The sequence below is a fragment of the Salmo salar genome, chromosome 28 (assembly GCF_965601325.2).
Source record: "Salmo salar chromosome 28, fSalSal1, whole genome shotgun sequence".
Classification (NCBI taxonomy): Eukaryota; Metazoa; Chordata; class Actinopteri; order Salmoniformes; family Salmonidae; genus Salmo; species Salmo salar.
The window spans coordinates 21,574,261-21,592,830 of record NC_138318.1 but is presented as its reverse complement, the minus strand read 5'-3'; the positions used below and the strand labels follow the sequence as shown (position 1 = coordinate 21,592,830).

At 42.3% G+C, this 18,570-nt stretch overlaps 1 protein-coding gene across 5 annotated transcripts in view; it reads left to right on the top strand.

Annotated features, from left to right (window-relative positions):
- tanc2b (tetratricopeptide repeat, ankyrin repeat and coiled-coil containing 2b) overlaps positions 1-18,570 on the top strand; it is a 251,693-nt gene that overhangs the window by 122,361 nt on the left and 110,762 nt on the right. The window lies entirely within an intron of this gene.

Below are 18,570 nucleotides of genomic sequence, written 5' to 3'. Positions count from 1 at the left end.
TGTCTTCTCTGTCAGCCCAATGTCGAATCATGTCCCAATTGCGTGACAACACATGCACAGAGGTTATCCACCAATCACAGCCCTAGACAGCCTTTCACAAATTGTATCCACGCTGGAGAAGTGTAGCGGCGGTAAGAGTTCCACCAAAATGGAAAGTGAGGACACCAGCTTAGCCTCTCGTGAGGATGAAATCATCCCCAAAAAGGGCAGCAATGTTTTATCAGGAATATGGAAGTGGTTTGGGTTTAAGAGGTCTGATGTTCAGCAAACAAATGTTCTGTGCAAAATGTGTTGAAAGACAATTGCTACAAAAAGCAGCAGTAAAACCAACCCCTTCCATCACCTGCAACTGAAACACGCGGTGGAATGGAAGGAATGCGTGTGACTAAGCAATGCCGATTCCAGTCGCCCGATTCCCAAAACGTCTGCTAAAAGGCAAACTACCATAGCCGCATCCTTTTCAAACGTAATCCCTTATGACAAGAAAAGTTTGAGGTGGAAGGAGATAACGGATGCAGTGACCTATAACATAGTGGAAGATATGGACCAATATTTACAGTAGAAAAGCCAGGCTTTAAAAAGCTGCTAGGTACAGTTGACCACAAATATCAGCTGCCAAGCTGCAAGTATTTCACGGAAGAAGCCCTGCCGCGATTATACACTGCTACCCGCGAAAGAGTTGCAGAGCAGCTGGCTAGTGTTTATTATTTTTCCACCACAGCCGATCTATGATCGAGCAGAACATCAGAGCCATACCTAAGTTTGACAGTCCACTACATAAGTGAAGACTGGAAATTGCAAAGTGTCTGCCTCCAGATGTCTTACTTTCCCGTTGATCATACGGGTGAAGTAATAGCCCAGGGTCTCAAAGACTCTCTGGCATCGTGGAAGGTGAGCGAAGACCGACTGGTGTGCATGACAACTGACAGCAGGAGCAACATCATAAAAGCATTGCGATTTAACTACTGGACCCGCCTGCAGTGCTTTGGGCACAGGCTTCACCTCACCATCGGCAAGTGTGACATTGGATAATTAAAGTGCATTCAAAAAAGTTATGTTCAGGCCAGCTGTAGGCTAATGTGTTTGTTGTTGTGTCATTCTGCCAATCCAATAGCAAATAACCACAGGCTGTTTCAGTTTTAACAACAAATTAACTAAATTAATACATTTTCAATCAAAATGATTATATAAATTACATATTCAAACAGCTAGTGGTCAAACATTCCTAAACAATAGAATAGATGTGTGGGTGTGTGTTGTTCATTTGTTTTGCACAAATAGGCCTTGAGGCCTTGTATATTTTTTATTTCAATAAAGAAAATTCAGTTAAGAATTATGTGTGTGTCTAGGGTTTCTGGGATAATGGTGTTGATGTGAGCCATGACCAGTCTTTCAAAGCACTTCACGGCACGATGTGAGTGCTACGGGTCGGTAGTTATTTAGGCAGGTTACCTTAGTATTCTTGGGCACAGGCACTATGGTGGTCTGCTTAAAACATGTTGGTATTACAGACTCGGACAGTGAGAGGTTGAAAATGTCAGTGAAGACACTTGCCAGTTGGTCAGCGCATGCTCGCAGCACACGTCCTTTAAATCCGTCTGGCCCTGCGTCCTTGTGAATGTTGACCTGTTTAAAGGCCTTACTCCCATCGGCTGCGGAGAGCGTGATCACACAGTCTTCCGGAACAGCTGGTGGTCTCATTTGGTGGTGTTATTTGCCTCGAAGCGAGCATATAAGTAATTTAGCTCCTCTGGTAGGCTTGTGTCAATGAGCAGTTCTCGGCTGTGCTTCCCTTTGTAGTCTGTAATGGTTTGCATGCCCTGCCACATCCGACGAGCGTCAGAGCCGGTGTAGTACGATTCGATCTTAGTCCTGTACTGACGCTTTGCCTGTTTGATGGTTCGTCGGAGGGCAAAGAGGGATTTCTTATACGCTTCCGGGTTAGAGTACCGCTCCTTGAAAGCGGCAGCTCTAGCCTTTAGCTCAGTACGGATGTTGCCTGTATCCATGGCTTCTGGTTGGGGTATGTACAGTTGATGTCAGAAGTTTACATACACCTTAGCCAAATACATTTAAACTCAGCTTTTCACAATTCCTGACTTTTAATCCTAGTAAAAATTCCCTGTCTTAGGTCAGGTAGGATCACCACTTTATTTTAAGAATGTAAAATGTCAGAATAATAGTAGTGAGAATGATTTATTTCAGCTTTTATTTCTTTCATCACATTTCCAGTGGGTCAGAAGTTTACATACACTCAGTTAGTATTTGGTAGCATTGCCTTCCACAAGCTTCCCACAATAAGTTGGATGAATTTTGGCCCATTCCTCCTGACAGAGCTGGTGTAACTGAGTCAGGTTTGTAGGCCTCCCTGCTCGCACACGCCTTTTCAGTTCTGCCCACAAATGTTCTGTGGGATTGAGGTCAGGGCTTTGTGATGGCCCTCCAATACCTTGACTTTGTTGTCTTTGAGCCATTTTGCCACAACTTTGGAAGTATGCTTGGGGTCAATGTCCATTTGGAAGACCCATTTATGACCAAGCTTTAACTTCCTGACTGATGTCTTGAGATGTTGGTTCAATGTTGGTTCAATATATCCACATCATTTTCCTGCCTTATGATGCTATCTATTTTGTGAAGTGCACCAGTCCCTCCTGCAGTAAAGCACCCCCACAACATGATGCTGCCACCCCCGTGCTTCACGGTTGGGATCGTGTTCTTTGGCTTGCAAGCCTCCCCCTTTTTCCTCCAAACATAACGATGGTCATTATGGCCAAGCAGTTCTATTTTTGTTTCATCAGACCAGAGGACATTTCTCCAAAAAGTACGATCTTTGTCCCCATGTGCAGTTGCAAACCGTAGTCTGGCTTTTTTATGGCGGTTTTGGAGCAGTGGCTTCTTCCTTGCTGAGTGGCCTTTCAGGTTATGTCGATATAGGACTCGTTTTACTGTGGATATAGATACTTTTGTACCCGTTTCCTCCAGCATCTTCACAAGGTCCTTTGCTGCTGTTCTGGGATTGAGTTGCACTTTTCGCACCAAAGTACGTTCATCTCTAGGAGACAGAACAAGTCTCCTTCCTGAGCGGTATAACGGCTGCGTGGTCCCATGGTGTTTATACTTGCGTACTATTGTTTGTACAGATGAACGTGGTACCTTCAGTCGTTTGGAAATTGCTCCCAAGGATGAACCAGACTTGTGGAGGTCTACAATTTTTTTCTTTAGGTCTTGGCTGATTTCTTTTGATTTACCCATGATGTCAAGCAAAGAGGCACTGAGTTTGAAGGTAGGCCTTGAAATACATCCACAGATACACCTCCAATTGATGTCAATTAGCCTATCAGAAGTTTCTAAAGCCATTACATAATTTTCTGGAATTTTCCAAGCTGTTTTAAGGCACAGTCAACTTAGTGTATGTAAACTTCTGACCCACTGGAATTGTGATACAGTGAATTATAAGTGAAATAATCTGTCTGTAAAGAATTGTTGTAAAGATTACTTGTGTCATGCACAAAGTAGATGTCCTAACCGACTTGCCAAAACTATAGTTTGTTCACAAGAAATTTGTGGAGTGGTTGAAAAACGAGTTTTAATGACTCCAACCTAAGTGTGTGCTGGCAATACAGTCCTGTAGCTTAGCATTTGCTTCATCTGACCACGTTTTTATTGATCTAGTCACTGGCGCTTCCTGCTTTGATTTTTGCTTGGAAGCAGGAATCAGGAGGGCGGAGTTATGATCAGATGTGCCAAATGGAGGGTGAAGGAGAGCTGTGTATGCGTCTCTGTGTGTGGAGTAAAGGTGGTCCAGAGTTTTTTTTCCCCTCTGGTTGCACTTTTAACATGCTGATAGAAATTTTGTAAAACGGATTTAAGTTTCCCTGCATTAACGTCCCTGGCTACTTGGAGCGCCACCTCTGGGTGAGCATTTTCTTGTTTTTTAGGGCGGAATACAGCTTATTCAATTCTCAGAAGGTAGCCCGCCGTCTGGCCCCTTTTTCTCAGCCTCCTCTTCATGCAAATCACAGGGATCTGGGTCTGTTCCCGAGAAAGCAGTATATTGTTCACATTGGGCTTGTCAGACTCATTAAAGTTAGAAAAGGATTCTGCCAGTCTGTGGTGAGTAATCGCAGTCCTGATGTCCAAAAGTTATTTTCGGTCATAAGAGACGTTAGCGGCAACATTATGTCCAAAATCATTTTACATTTTTTTTTAAAAACAAACAAAAAACACAATCGGTTGGGGACACGTAAAATGTCTGCCTCGACTTACCTGTGCCCCGGCACATTGACTCTGTACCAGTACCCCCTGTATATAGCCTCGTTACGGTTCTTTTATTGTTTTTCTTTAATTATTTATAAAAAAAATATATATATCTTCTTTTTTTACAGTTTATTTTTGTAAATACTTAACACTTATTTTTCTTCAAATTGCATTGTTGGTTAAGGGCTTGTAAGTAAGCTTTTCACTTCAAGGTCTACACCTGTTGTATTCGGCTCATGTGACAAATACAATTTGATTTGATTTGATCATTGGGAGTGGGCAATGTTGCAGCACCTGCTAACCCCATCCCAGGTGACCACAACTACTGCAATTCCCCACCAGTAGAAAGCAACCCATGTGATCCTCACGCGCGCACACCTTGTTATTTGAAACGTAATTGTTGATTCTTAAATCAATCAATATCACCCGTTTTCACATTTGACATAACTTACTGATCTGTTTTTTTATAATATTACCAGTTTTCATATTTGAAAGATTTTCTATTCTGCTGTTTGTGTGTGGTGGAGCTCTTTTAAGAGCTTCATGGCATAAAACTTATGGTTTTGTTGTTAATACAATGTTCTATAATATAAAGCTGTGTGGCCTTCCACTTAATATAACTTTTTTTTTAAATTTAATAAAAAAAAAAAACTAAACAAAACACATGTATTTTTATATTAGCACTGGCATTTATAGGCAGGCTCGATCAAGTGCTCAAGTAGTTTGAAAGAAAACATTTGGCATTGGACCCAGATCTGGAACTCAAACAATGGCTGATATATTGGCAACTCTATTGGAACTAGGCACTGGCAAATAAAAACATTACTTTTTGTCATTAAAATCCTCCAACACTCTCAACAGTCTATCCTCCCTCTGTCTACTGTCATCGTCTCTCTGTCTATTCTCATCTTCTCTACGTCAATTCTCGTTGTCCCTACGCCTATTCTCCTTATCCATCATCCTCCTGTACTCCTCCTCTCTCTTCTCCTCCTTCTTGTACTCCTCCTCTATCTTCTCCCTCTTGCGGTCCTCCTCAACTCTCTTTCTGTTTTCCTCGTCTCTCTTCTCTTTTTATTGCATCTTTCTCTCTTTTCATCATGAGCGCTGGCCTGCCTCTCTCTTTTGATCTATGTCCTACATCTCTCTGAGTAGTGTGACCCACTCTGGCTCTCTCCTCCTCTTGGGATTTCTATCTTATTTCTCTCTCTCTCGGCTCCTGAACTTTTCCTGAAAACACCACTCCCTCCTGGCTGGATGAGGCAATGACAACAGGCGGTGTAATAGCGGGCCTTATGCGAATTGGGCCATCCATGGTACTGCACCGTTTCCAGGAGGCAGTGGTGCTCTCCCCTCCCTCTGTACTCACCCCAGTTTGGGGACACTTCAAATCCTAAAAGAAACAAGTTAGCTGCACTCACCATACTCACCATACAACCTGGACATTGTGAAGATATTGAGACATTTTAGATGTCTACTGTGTAGAGAGAAAAATTACTTTTATCTTTGTCCTTCCCCTTCAGACAGTACACTTGCACAAATGCCCTAGGCAAAGCACAATCATATATTACAGTTACCAACTATCAGTTGGCAAATACAGATAAAATACACCCAGGCATTAGTAACCAATTGAAAGTTGAATTGATGGCAGCACAACATTTTTATTTTTTGTCCCCCCAAATTTCCTGCCAACCTGTAACGTTATCACTTGCTCCCAAGTATGTATTGCATCATGAATGTAAATGAGCCAGATCATATAAGCTGCAGTAACTTGACAGTCTAGTGATTGTTAATGTTAGGTAAAGTTCCCAGCAATTCAGCTTCTTACTCAAACCCCTTCAAGGTCGCATGCCTCTTTCCTGTGAACCGGAATTAGTTTCTAGCCCGCCAGTTGATCAACTTCAGTCCCTAGAATGTAAATAGACACCCTTTTTAGATAAACCTGTGGCAAGTTAACGTGACATAAATCAGGTTTAAAACCATTAGCTACCAACCGCATATAAGCCTAATGTTGGGTAGTTAGTTAGATAGCATTCACACTGACCAACAATATAAACACAACAGGCAAAAATGTCAAAGATCTTACTGAGTTACAGTTCATATAAGGAAACCAGTCAATTGAAATAAATTCATTAGACCCTAATCTATGGATTTCACCTGACTGGGCAGGGGCGCAGCCATGGGTGGGCCTCGTAGGGCATAGGCCTAGCCACTAGGGAGCCAGGCCCAGCCAATCAGAATGAGTTTTTCCCCACAAAAAGGCTTTATTACAGACAGAAATACTCCTCAGTTTCAAGCTGTCCTTTTGACTGGTCTCAGACAATCCCGCAGTTGAAGAAGCCGGATGTGGCGGTCCTGGGCTAGTTACATGTGTTCTGCTGTTGTGAGTCCGGTTGGACGTACTGCCAAATTCTCTAAAACAACATTGGAGGCAGCTTATGGTAGATAAATGAACATTCAATTCTCTCACAACAGCTCTGGTGGACATTCCTGCAGTCAGCATGCTATTTGAATGTTCCCTCAAAACTTGAGACATCTGTGGCATTGTGTTGTGTGACAAAACTGCACATTTTAGAGTGGCCTTTTATTTTCCCCAGCACAAGGTGCACCTGTGTAATGATAATGATGTTTAATCAGCTTCTTGATATGCCACACCTGTCAGGTGGATGGATTATCTTGGCAAAGGAGAAATGCTCACTGACAGGGATACTAACAGGGATGTAAACAAATGTGTGCACAAACTCTGAGAGAAATAAGCTTTTTGTGCATATGGAAAATTTCTGTGATCTTTTATTTCAGCTCATGAAACATGGGACCAACACGTTGTGTTTATATTTATGATCAGTATAGTTAATATACTGGCAAGTTTGATGTATTAGTAGCCAACTGACGTTCGCTACCCAGCTAGCTAGCTAATATACTGGTACATACAAGCTAATGATATGCCATGCTAGCGTAAGGCTAGCGTAGCTAACAAATTGTCAGCCAACATAACGTTTCATTTAACTTATTTGACAAGTCATTACTTTTATATTACATTGCTCAACCTTTTCTTAACATTTGTCATAATTAGCTAAAGCGATGAATATTTACTTTTTGTACTTACATTTGTATCCGCTCTCGTCGGACTTCGGCTGCATATTTTCCGCCATTTTCTTCAAATCTGAAAATGTTGTGAAGCTGCGCACATTTTCTGAAGAATTGCATTGTGGGCCTTAAAGTACGGAAATAGTCTCCACTGCTTGTATACTTCGGATTTTGGCAAATGTCGTGCGACATCCGGGAACTTTTGACATACTAAACATATCCATACTAGGAAAATAGTATGGTTAGTATGAGTATTCGAACACAGCACTGGGTCCCAGAACATTTAATTAAGTTAACGGGGTTGTCTGGGATGTTGCAAGAATATTCACATAGGTTGCACAGAACATTCCACAACTTCCAAATAAGTCCATAGCATATTTGTTTTAGGTTTATCATAATATTCCATTGATGTTCACGCAATATACATTTTACCTTGTCTTGGAGGTCCACAGAACATTTATGAAATGTTATATTTAAGTTGGTGTTGCTCCTTAACTCAGATTGGATTACATCCCCATTATGTTTCTTTCCAGATTTGATGGCAATTTGCCTTTGATGACTGTATTGTAGGTGATATGGAGACACAAGGCATTTTTACTTAATTCATAGGACAGTTGAACAGCATTTAATCATACAAACACAACCATATTTTTCACATTTTATAGAGTATGTTGATAGTCTGCACATGGGTTTGAACCTGCATTGTCTGGTTCCCAAGTCAGGTCTTTTATCCTCTACACCACCAGGGAAGCTATCTTGCATTTTCTTTTTTCAGTACACTCTTCGAAAAGATTTATGTGTAATCATTGCCCAGACACATTTTGTGTCAATTCCTACAATTAATGTGATAAAAGCTGAAAAGTAGGAAACCAGAGACGGGTTGATCGTGGACTTCAGGAAACAGCAGAGGGAGCACCCCCCTATCCACATTGAAGGGACAGCAGTGGAGAAGGTGGAAAGTTTTAAGTTCCTGGGTGTACACATCACAGACAAACAGAAATGGTCCACCCACACAGACAGTGTGTTGAAGAAGGCACAACAGCGCCACTTCAAACTCAGGAGGCTGAAAAAATGTGGCTTGTCCCCAAAAACCCTGACAAACCTTTACAGATGCACAATCGAGAGCATCCTGTCGGTACGGCAATTGCACCGCCCTCAACCGCAAGGCTCTCCAGAGGGTGGTGCGGTCTGCACAACATATCACCGGGGCAAACTACCTGCCCTCCATGACACCTACAGCACCCGATGTCACAGGAAGGCCAAAGCGATCATCAAGGATAATAATTCCCCGAGCCACTGCCTGTTCACCCCGCTATCATCCATAAGGCGAGGTCAGTACAGGTGCATCAAAGCTGGGCCCGAGAGACTCAAAAACAGTTTCTATCTCAAGGCCATCAGACTGCTAAACAGTAATCACTAACTCGGAGAGGCTGCCGCCTATATTGAGACCCAATCACTGCACACTTTAATAAATGGATCACTCGTCACTTTAAACAATGCCACTTTAAATAATGTCACTTTAATAATGTTTACATATCTTACAATACTCATATCACATGTACATACTGTATTTTATACCATCTACTGCACCTTGCCTATGCTGCTCGGCCATCACTCATCCATATACTTATATGTACATATTCTCATTCACCCCTTTAGATTTTTGTGTATTAGGTAGTTGTTGGGGAATTGTTAGATTACTTGTTAGATATTACTGCGCTGTCGGAACTAGAAACACAAGCATTTCGCTACACTCGCATTAACATCTGCTAACCATGTGTATGTGACTAATAACATTTGATTTGATTTGATTGTTTAGCAACAAAACTGACGCGTGTGCAACTATGGGGGCAAAACAGACGGGCTTGGCAGTAGTGTTGCTTATTTTTCCACCACAGCACATCTATGGTCGAGCAGAACGTCAGAGCCATACCTAGAGTTGAAGTCAGAAGTTTACATACACTTAGGTTGGAGTCATTAAAACTTGTTTTTCAACCACTTCACAAATTTCTTGTTAACAAACTATAGTTTTGCCAAGTCGGTTAGGACATCTACTTTGTGCATGACACAAGTAATTTATCCAACAATTGTTTACAGACAGATTATTTCACTTATAATTCACTGTACCACAATTCCAGTGGGTCATAATTTACATACACTAAGTTGACTGTGCCTTTAAACAGCTTGGAAAATTCCAGAAAATGATGTCATGGCTTTAGAAACTTCTGATAGGCTAATAGGCTAATCATTAAGTTTGCAGACGACACAACAGTGGTAGGCCTGATCACCGACAACAACGAGACATCCTATAGGGAGGAAGAGACCTGGCCGGGTGGTGCCAGAATAACAACCTATCCCTCAACGTAACCAAGACTGAGAAGATTATTGTGGACTACAGGAAAAGGAGGACCGAGCACGCCCCCATTCTCATCGACGGGGCTGTAGTGGAGCAGGTTGAGAGCATCAAGTTCCTTGGTGTCCACATCAACAACAAACTAGAATGGAAACACACCAAGACAGTCGTGAAAAGGGCACGACAAAGCCTATTCCCCCTCAGGAAACTAAAAAGATTTGGCATGGGTCCTGAGATCCTCAAAAGGTTCTACAGTTGCAACATCGAGAGCATCCTGACTGGATGCATCACTGCCTGGTACGGCAATTGCTCGGCCTCTGACCGCAAGGCGCTACAGAGGGTAGTGCGTACGGCCCAGGACATCACTGGGGCTAAGCTTCCTGCCATCCAGGACCTCTACACCAGGCAGTGTCAGAGGAAGGCCCTAAGAATTGTCAAAGAACCCAGCCACCCCAGTCATAGACTGTTCACTCTACTACAGCATGGCAAGCGGTACCGGAGTGCCAAGTCTAGGACAAAAAGGCTTCTCAACAGTTTTTACCCCCAAGCCATAAGACTCCTGAACAGGTAATCAAATGGCTACCCGGACTTACCCCCCCCAACCCCTCTTTTTACGCTGCTGCTACTCTCTGTTTATCATATATGCATAGTCACTTTAACTATACATTCATGTACATACTACCTCAATTAGGCCGACCAACCAGTGCTCCCGCACATTGGCTAACCGGCCTATCTGCATTGTGTCCCACCCACCACCCGCCAACCCCTCTTTTACGCTACTGCTACTCTCTGTCACTTTAACCATATCTACATGTACATACTACTTCAATCAGCCTGACTAACCGGTGTCTGTATGTAGCCTTGCTACTTTTATAGCCTCGCTACTGTATATAGCCTGTCTTTTTACTGTTGTTTTATTTCTTTACCTACCTATTGTTCACCTAATACCTTTTTTGCACTATTAGTTAGAGCCTGTAAGTAAGCATTTCACTGTAAGGTCTACTACACCTGTTGTATTCAGCGCACGTGACAAATAAACTTTGATTTGAATTGACCTCATTTGAGTCAATTGGAGGTGTACCTGTGGATGTATTTCAAGGCCTACCTTCAAACTTGGCTTGACATCATGGGAAAATCAAAAGAAATCTGCCAAGACCTCAGAAAAATAATTGTAGAGCTCCACAAGTCTGGTTCATCCTTGAGAGCAATTTCCAAACGCCTGAAGGTACCATGTTCATCTGTACAAACAATAGTACGCAAGTATTAACACCATGGGACCATGCAGCCGTCCTACCGCTCAGGAAGGAGACACATTCTGTCTCCAAGAGATGAACGTACTTTGTTGCGAAAAGCTCAAATCAATCCCAGAACAGCAGCAAAGGACCTTGTGAAAATGCTGGAGGAAACAGGTACAAAAGTATCTATATCCACAGTAAAATGAGTCCTATATCGACATAACCTGAAATGCCGCTCAGCCACTGCTCCAAAACCGCCATAAATAAACCAGACTACAGTTTGCAACTGGACATGGGGATAAAGATCGTACTTTTTGGAGAAATGTCCTCTGGTCTGATGAAACAAAAATAGAACTGTTCTTTGGCCATAATGACCATCGTTATGTTTGGAGGAAAAAGGGGGAAGCTTGCAAGCTGAAGAACACCATCCCAACCGTGAAGCATGGGAGTGTCAGCATCATGTTGTGGGGGTGCTTTGCTGCAGGAGGGACTGGTGCACTTCACAAAATTGATGGCATCTTGAGGAAGGAAAATTATGTGGATATATTGAAGCAACATCTCAAGACATCAGTCAGGAAGTTAAAGCAAATGTGTCTTCCAAATGGACAATGACCCCAAGCATACTTCCAAAGTTGTGGCAAAATGGCTTAAGGACAACAAAGTCAAGGTATTGGAGTGGCCATCACAAAGCCCTGATCTCAATCCTATAGAACATTTGTGGGCATAACTGAAAAAACGTGTGCGAGCAAGGAGGCCTACAAACCTGACTCAGTTACACCAGCTCTGTCAGAAGGAATGGGACAAAATTCACCCAACCGATTGTGGGAAGCTTGTGGAAGGCTACCCAAAACGTTTGACCCAAGTTAAACAATTTAAAGGCAATGCTACCAAATACTAATTGAGTGTATGTACACTTGACCCACTGGGAATGTGATGAAAGAAATAAAAGCTGAAATAAATAATTCTCTCTACTATTATTCTGACATTTCACATTCTTAAAATAAAGTGGTGATCCTAACTGACCTAAGACAGGGAATTTTTATGAGGATTAAATGTCAGGAATTGTGAAAACTGAGTTTAAATGTATTTGGCTAAGGTCTATGTAAACTTCCAACTTCAGCTGTAAACTTCACTGTGTGTACAAAACATTACGAACACATTCCTAATTGAGTTGCACCCCCTACCCCTTTTGTCCTTAACATCCTTAATTTGTCGAGGAATGGACTCTACAAGGTGTCAAAAGCGTTCCACAGGGATACTGGCCCATGTTGAATCCAATGCTTTGCACAGTTGTGTCAAGTTGTGTCCTTTGGGTGGTGGACCATTCTTGATACACACAGGAGACTCTTGAGCGTGAAAAACCCAGTAGCATGCAGTTCTTGACACAAACTGGTGCACCTGGAACCTACTACCATACCCCGTTCAAATGCACTTTAATCTTTTGTCTTGCCCATTCACACTCTGAATGGCAAGCACACATACACAATCCATGTCTCAATGGTCTCAAGGCTTAACAATTGATCTTTAACCTGTCGCCTCCCCTTCAACTACACTGATTTAACAAGTGACTTCAATAAGTGATCATACCTTTCACCTGGATTCACATGGTCAGTCTGTCATGGAATGTTCATAATGTTTTGAACACTTGTGTGACTATTTAGTCGCTAATGTTTATTGGAAACATAAATACATTTGCACAATGAGCACTTGATGTATCTCAAATACATCGTTACAGTTGTTGGTTAGCTAACTAGGTAGCACATTTTTGCCATATTAGCATTGACATGAAATCAGGCAAAACAAGACATAGTATTAATAACAAGTTGAAACGAGCCACTTACGATTATCCACAGGCAGTTTCTTGTCATTGTTGGTAGCTATCTGGCCATCCAGAATCACAACAACTCATGGACATCTGCCCCATTGAAGAGTGCGCATAGTTTTTGTGACGTTGTCAGCTAACACATCTATACAACACACACTAAATGTGCTCGATTATTGACCAATCACATTCTGGATCTGGAGTCATCATACAGTGGGGGAAAAAAGTATTTGATCCCCTGCTGATTTTGTACGTTTGCCCACTGATAAAGAAAGGATCAGTCAATCATTTTAATGGTAGGTTTATTTGAACAGTGAGAGACAGAATAACAACAAAAATATCCAGAAAAACGCATGTCAAAAAATGTTATAAATTGATTTGCATTTTAATGAGGGAAATAAGTATTTGACCCCCTCTCAATCAGAAAGATTTCTGGCTCCCAGGTGTCTTTTATACAGGTAACGAGCTGAGATTAGGAGCACACTCTTAAAGGGAGTGCTCCTAACCACAGCTTGTTATCTGTAAAAAAGACACCTGTCCACAGAAGCAATCAATCAGATTCCAAACTCTCCACCATGGCCAAGACCAAAGATCTCTCCAAGGATGTCAGGGACAAGATTGTAGACCTACACAAGGCTGGAATGGGCTACAAGACCATCGCCAAGCAGCTTGGTGAGAAGGTGACAACAGTTGGTGCGATTATTCGCAAATGGAAGAAACACAAAAGAACTGTCAATCTCCCTCGGCCTGGGGCTCCATGCAAGATCTCACCTCGTGGGGTTCATGAGATCGGTGAGGTATCAGCCCAGAACTACATGGGAGGATCTTGTCAATGATCTCAAGGCAGCTGGGACCATAGTCACCAAGAAAACAATTGGTAACACACTACGCCGTGAAGGACTGAAATCCTGCAGCGCCCGCAAGGTCCCCCTGCTCAAGAATACATATACATGCCCGTCTGAAGTTTGCCAATGAACATCAGAATGATTCAGAGGACAACTGGTGAAAGTGTTGTGGTCAGATGAGACCAAAATGGAGCTTTTTGGCATCAACTCAACTTGCCGTGTTTGGAGGAGGAGGAATGCTGCCTATGACCCCAAGAACACCATCTCCACCGTCAAACATGGAGGTGGAAACATTATGCTTTGGGGGTGTTTTTCTGCTAAGGGGACAGGACAACTTCACCGCATCAAAGGGACGATGGACGGGGCCATGTACCATCAAATCTTGGGTGAGAACATCTTTCCCTCAGCCAGGGCATTGAAAATGGGTCGTGGATGGGTATTCCAGCATGACAATGACCCAAAACACACGGCCAAGGCAACAAAGGAGTGGCTCAAGAAGAAGCACATTAAGGTCCTGGAGTGGCCAAGCCAGTCTCCAGACCTTAATCCCATAGAAAATCTGTGGAGGGAGCTGAAGGTTCGAGTTGCCAAAAGTCAGCCTTGAAACCTTAATGACTTGGAGAAGATCTGCAAAGAGGAGTGGGACAAAATCCTTCCTGAGATGTGTGCAAACCTGGTGGCCAACTACAAGAAACGTCTGACCTCTGTGATTGCCAACAAGGGTTTTGCCACCAAGTACTAAGTCATGTTTTGCAGAGGGGTCAAAACCTTATTTCCCTCATTAAAATGCAAATCATTTTATAACATTTTTGACATGCGTTTTTCTGGATTTTTGTTGTTGTTATTCTGTCTCTCACTGTTCAAATAAACCTACCATTAAAATTATAGGCTGATCATTTCTTTGTAAGTGGGCAAACGTGCAAAATCAGCAGGGGATCAAATACTTTTTCCCCCACTGTATATCTATGCCGAGCACCCACACCGTGGCACTCACGCTCTTAGAAGAATTGTCAGCTAATGCGGAGGGAATACAGCAACATTTTAGCAGATTTACAGTGTAAAAATAACATGTGTCTCAGACAAGTATTCAAGAAGTTAGGTTCGCCCAGCTAGCTAGTTGGTTGGAACATTCGGCCGGCACTGGCGATGTTCTAAGAAAATGTGAGGCCGACACACAGCTTGGTTTATTTTAATTATTGTGTATAGTAACGCTAACTTAGCAGACATTTCGTGTTTGTTTTCCAGTCTTGGTCTTCCGAATGGAGCAGCCTGCCAGAACATGACGTTGCAAGTAACGAGAATTTCGCCATCCACTGGAGAATGAGGACCTAACCTATGCAATTGACAAGCTTTTCAAGCTGTACTGGGTGTGCAGCTTATCATACAGTATCCAACTTCAGTCCGTTCTCCTGTATCTCGGGTACAAAAATCTGAGTTGTTTTCCCTGGACTGCAAATCTTACATGCTGGAACTAAAAGAACTAAGAACTAAATAATACATTTCAAATATTTAAAGATGGATATTTTGCATGTACAGCAGTTGCTTTCATATATGCAGCACTGTTTGAATTGAATAAATGGCAAAAAAAAAATACACATCTTTCCCAGTCATTTACTGAAGTGGAATACAACACAAAATGTATAAGAAACATCAACCATTTTTTTTAACGTCCATGTTGTGTTACTTTTAACATAAAGTGTTGCCCTTTTAAAAAATCCTGTAGGATTAGTGATTTTTCCAATAGAATCCAAGATTCTCACAATCATATAGGGTTTTGTCACCTCTATCAAAATCCTGTTGGAATCCTGTTGGACTACAGTTTTCCTATTAGAAATAAAAAGTGATCATATTAGATCCTATAGGATTCTCGCAGTCTTATAAGATTTTGTCACCTCTATCAGAATCCTATATTCTATTGGAGTACTTTTTTCCCTATTGGAAATTCAAAAGTAATCCGATTGGATCCTATTGTTTTTTTATTTTTATGTTTTTTTTATTTTTTTACAATACAAAACACACATACAAACGTCAACATACAGATGCACACAAACATCCACAACCTCACCCCTGCCCAGACCCACCTGCTCACACCCCCATCTCCAGCATCCGTATCATCCGCTACACGGTCTCAAACTGCATCAATTTGTTTCTCTCTGTTGCCCACACACTTTCAACATTTAGATAATAAAGCATTTGACCTTTCCATTGTGTTAATAATGGATGACTGGTTGATTTCCAGTTTTGAAGTATGTTTTTACAAGATGATTGACAAGAAAAGTGTCATCCAACCCATTGGGTATCTCACTGCACCTTCATATGCCATGTCTTGAAATATGCAGACATACGGATTAAAAATAAATGTATCCTAAATGAGTCTTGTAGGATTGTGTCACCCCAATCAGACTCTTATTAGAACCCATTAAATGATAGTTTGTTGTCATTAGTTTGAGTACAATACAACAACATTAATTACAAAATGTTATATGTTCAGAAACACTGACATCTTTGAGGATAAACACCGACGTCTTTGAGGATAACACAGTGCCACCGACGCGGCCTGCTACCAAGGACTGTGGGCTCTCCTTCTCCGTGGCCGATGTGAGTAAGACATTTAAGCGTGTTAACTCTCGCTAAGCCTGCCAACCCAAACGGCATCCCTAGTCGCGTCCTCAGAGCATGCTCAGGCCAGCTGGCTGGAGTGTTTACGGACATATTCAATCTCTCCCTATCCCAGTCTGCTGTCCCCACATGCTTCAAGATGTCCACCATTCTTCCTGTACCTAAGAAAGCAAAGGTAACTGAACTAAATGACTGTCGCCCCATAGCACTCACTTCTGTCATCATGAAGTGCTTTGAGAGACCAGTCAAGGGTCATATCACCTCTACCTTACCTGACACCCTAGACCCATTTCAATTTGCTTACTGCCCCAATAGATCCACAGACAATGTAATCGCCATCGCAGTGCATACTGCCCTATCCCATCTGGACAAGAGGAATACCTATATAAGAATGCTGTTCATTGACTATAGCTCAGCATTCAACACCATAGTACCCACCAAGCTCATCATTAAGCTTGAGGCCCTGGGTCTGAACCCCGCTCTGTGCAACTGGGTCCTGGACTTCCTGGCAGGCCGCCCCCAGGTGGGAAGGTAGGAAAAACCTCTCCACTTCATTGATCCTCAACACTGGGGCCCCACAAGGATGCGTGCTCAGCCCCCTCCTGTACTCTCTGTTCACCCATGGCTGCGTGGCCACGCACACCTCCAACTCAATCATCAAGTTTGCAGACGACACAACGGTAGTAGGCCTGATTACCAACAATGACGAGACAGCCTATAGGGAGGAGGTGAGGGCCCTGGGAATGTGGTGCCAGGAAAATAACCTCTCATCCAATGTCAACAAAACAAAGGAGCTGATCGTGGACTTCAGGAAACAGCAGAGGGAGCACCCCCCCTATCCACATCGACGGGACCACAGTGGAGAAGGTGGAAAGCTTCAAGTTCCTCAGCGTACACATCACTGACAATCTGAAATGGTCCACCCACACAAACAGTGTGGTGAAGAAGGCACAACAGCACCTCTTCAACCTCAGGAGGCTGAAGAAATGTGGCTTGGCACCTAAAACCCTCACAAACTTTTACAGATGTATAATTGAGAGCATCCTGTTGGGCTGTATCACCTCCTGGTACGGCAACTGCACTGCCCGCACCGCAGGGATCTCCAGAGGGTGGTGCGGTCTGCCCAACGCATCACCGGGGGGCATACTACCTGCCCTCCAGGATACCTACAGCACCTGATGTCACAAGAAGGACAAAAAGTTCATCAAGGACAACAACCACCCGAGCCACTGCCTGTTCACCCCGCTATCATCCAGAAGGCGAGGGTAGTAAAATCCTATAGGATAGGTTCCAAAATCTGATAGGATATTCTATAGGATGTGTGTTGAAAGGGTGTCTTGAATAATTTACACAAATCATGTGTTAAATGTGACAACACTTTGATTGTGTTAAAAGTAACACGTTATCCCTAGCTAGACACACGGATGTGTTAAAAAATAACACAGTTCTAAGCGTGTAGCCATGGCAGTATGGTCAATCAGGAATTCCATGCTTCATTTTTAATCTTCTTAGACATAACTAACCCAAGGAAATACTGGTAACTGGGTTATTCCCCATCACTTCACCCATCCTCTGTGTATTCTACATACTTCCGGGCTCATATTTACAAGGTATCCATGACTGTAAGTGCTGATCTAGGATCACGTTCACTTTTCAGATCATGAAAAATAAGAAGTGGGGGACCATATCAAGCATCTCAAAGGCGGAATTATATTGGGTGCGTTTTTTTTACAGTTAGTCTATTCTCTCTATTCTGTCTAGTCTATTCTGTATTTCAGTCTGAATTTATAAATCTGGACAAAATAAAGACATCCTTTCTTTTAGTAGAGTATATCTGATCCACAATAAAGAAACATGGTTAAAGAATATGTGGGATTGAACCTGCAATTTTCAGATATGCAACCAGATCATTAACCCTCTGCATCAATGTTACCACAACCTAAAGAAATGTGTGAGGAACATTTAAAGAACATAATGCATTTGTTCTGGTAATGTTCTTGTAATATCAGGTTAGTGTTTTATGCACCCTAAAATAAACGTATTATCATCTGCACAACTGGACAGTTTTTGTGTTATGGGAATATGCCTTTTGTGATGTCCCCACAATGTTACCATCAGACTGTTCCCACAACCTAATGAAACATTCTGGGAACCTTTAAAGAACAGACTAAATGTGTTCTGGGAATGTTCTTGTAACATCAGGTGAATATTTTTTGCACCCGAAAAAAACCATTGTCTAATCATCAGCACAATTGGACAGTTTTTGTGTTTTGGGAACATATCTTTTGTGATGTCCCCACAATGTTACCACCATACTCTTCCCACAACCTAATTCTGGGAACCTTTTAAAGAACA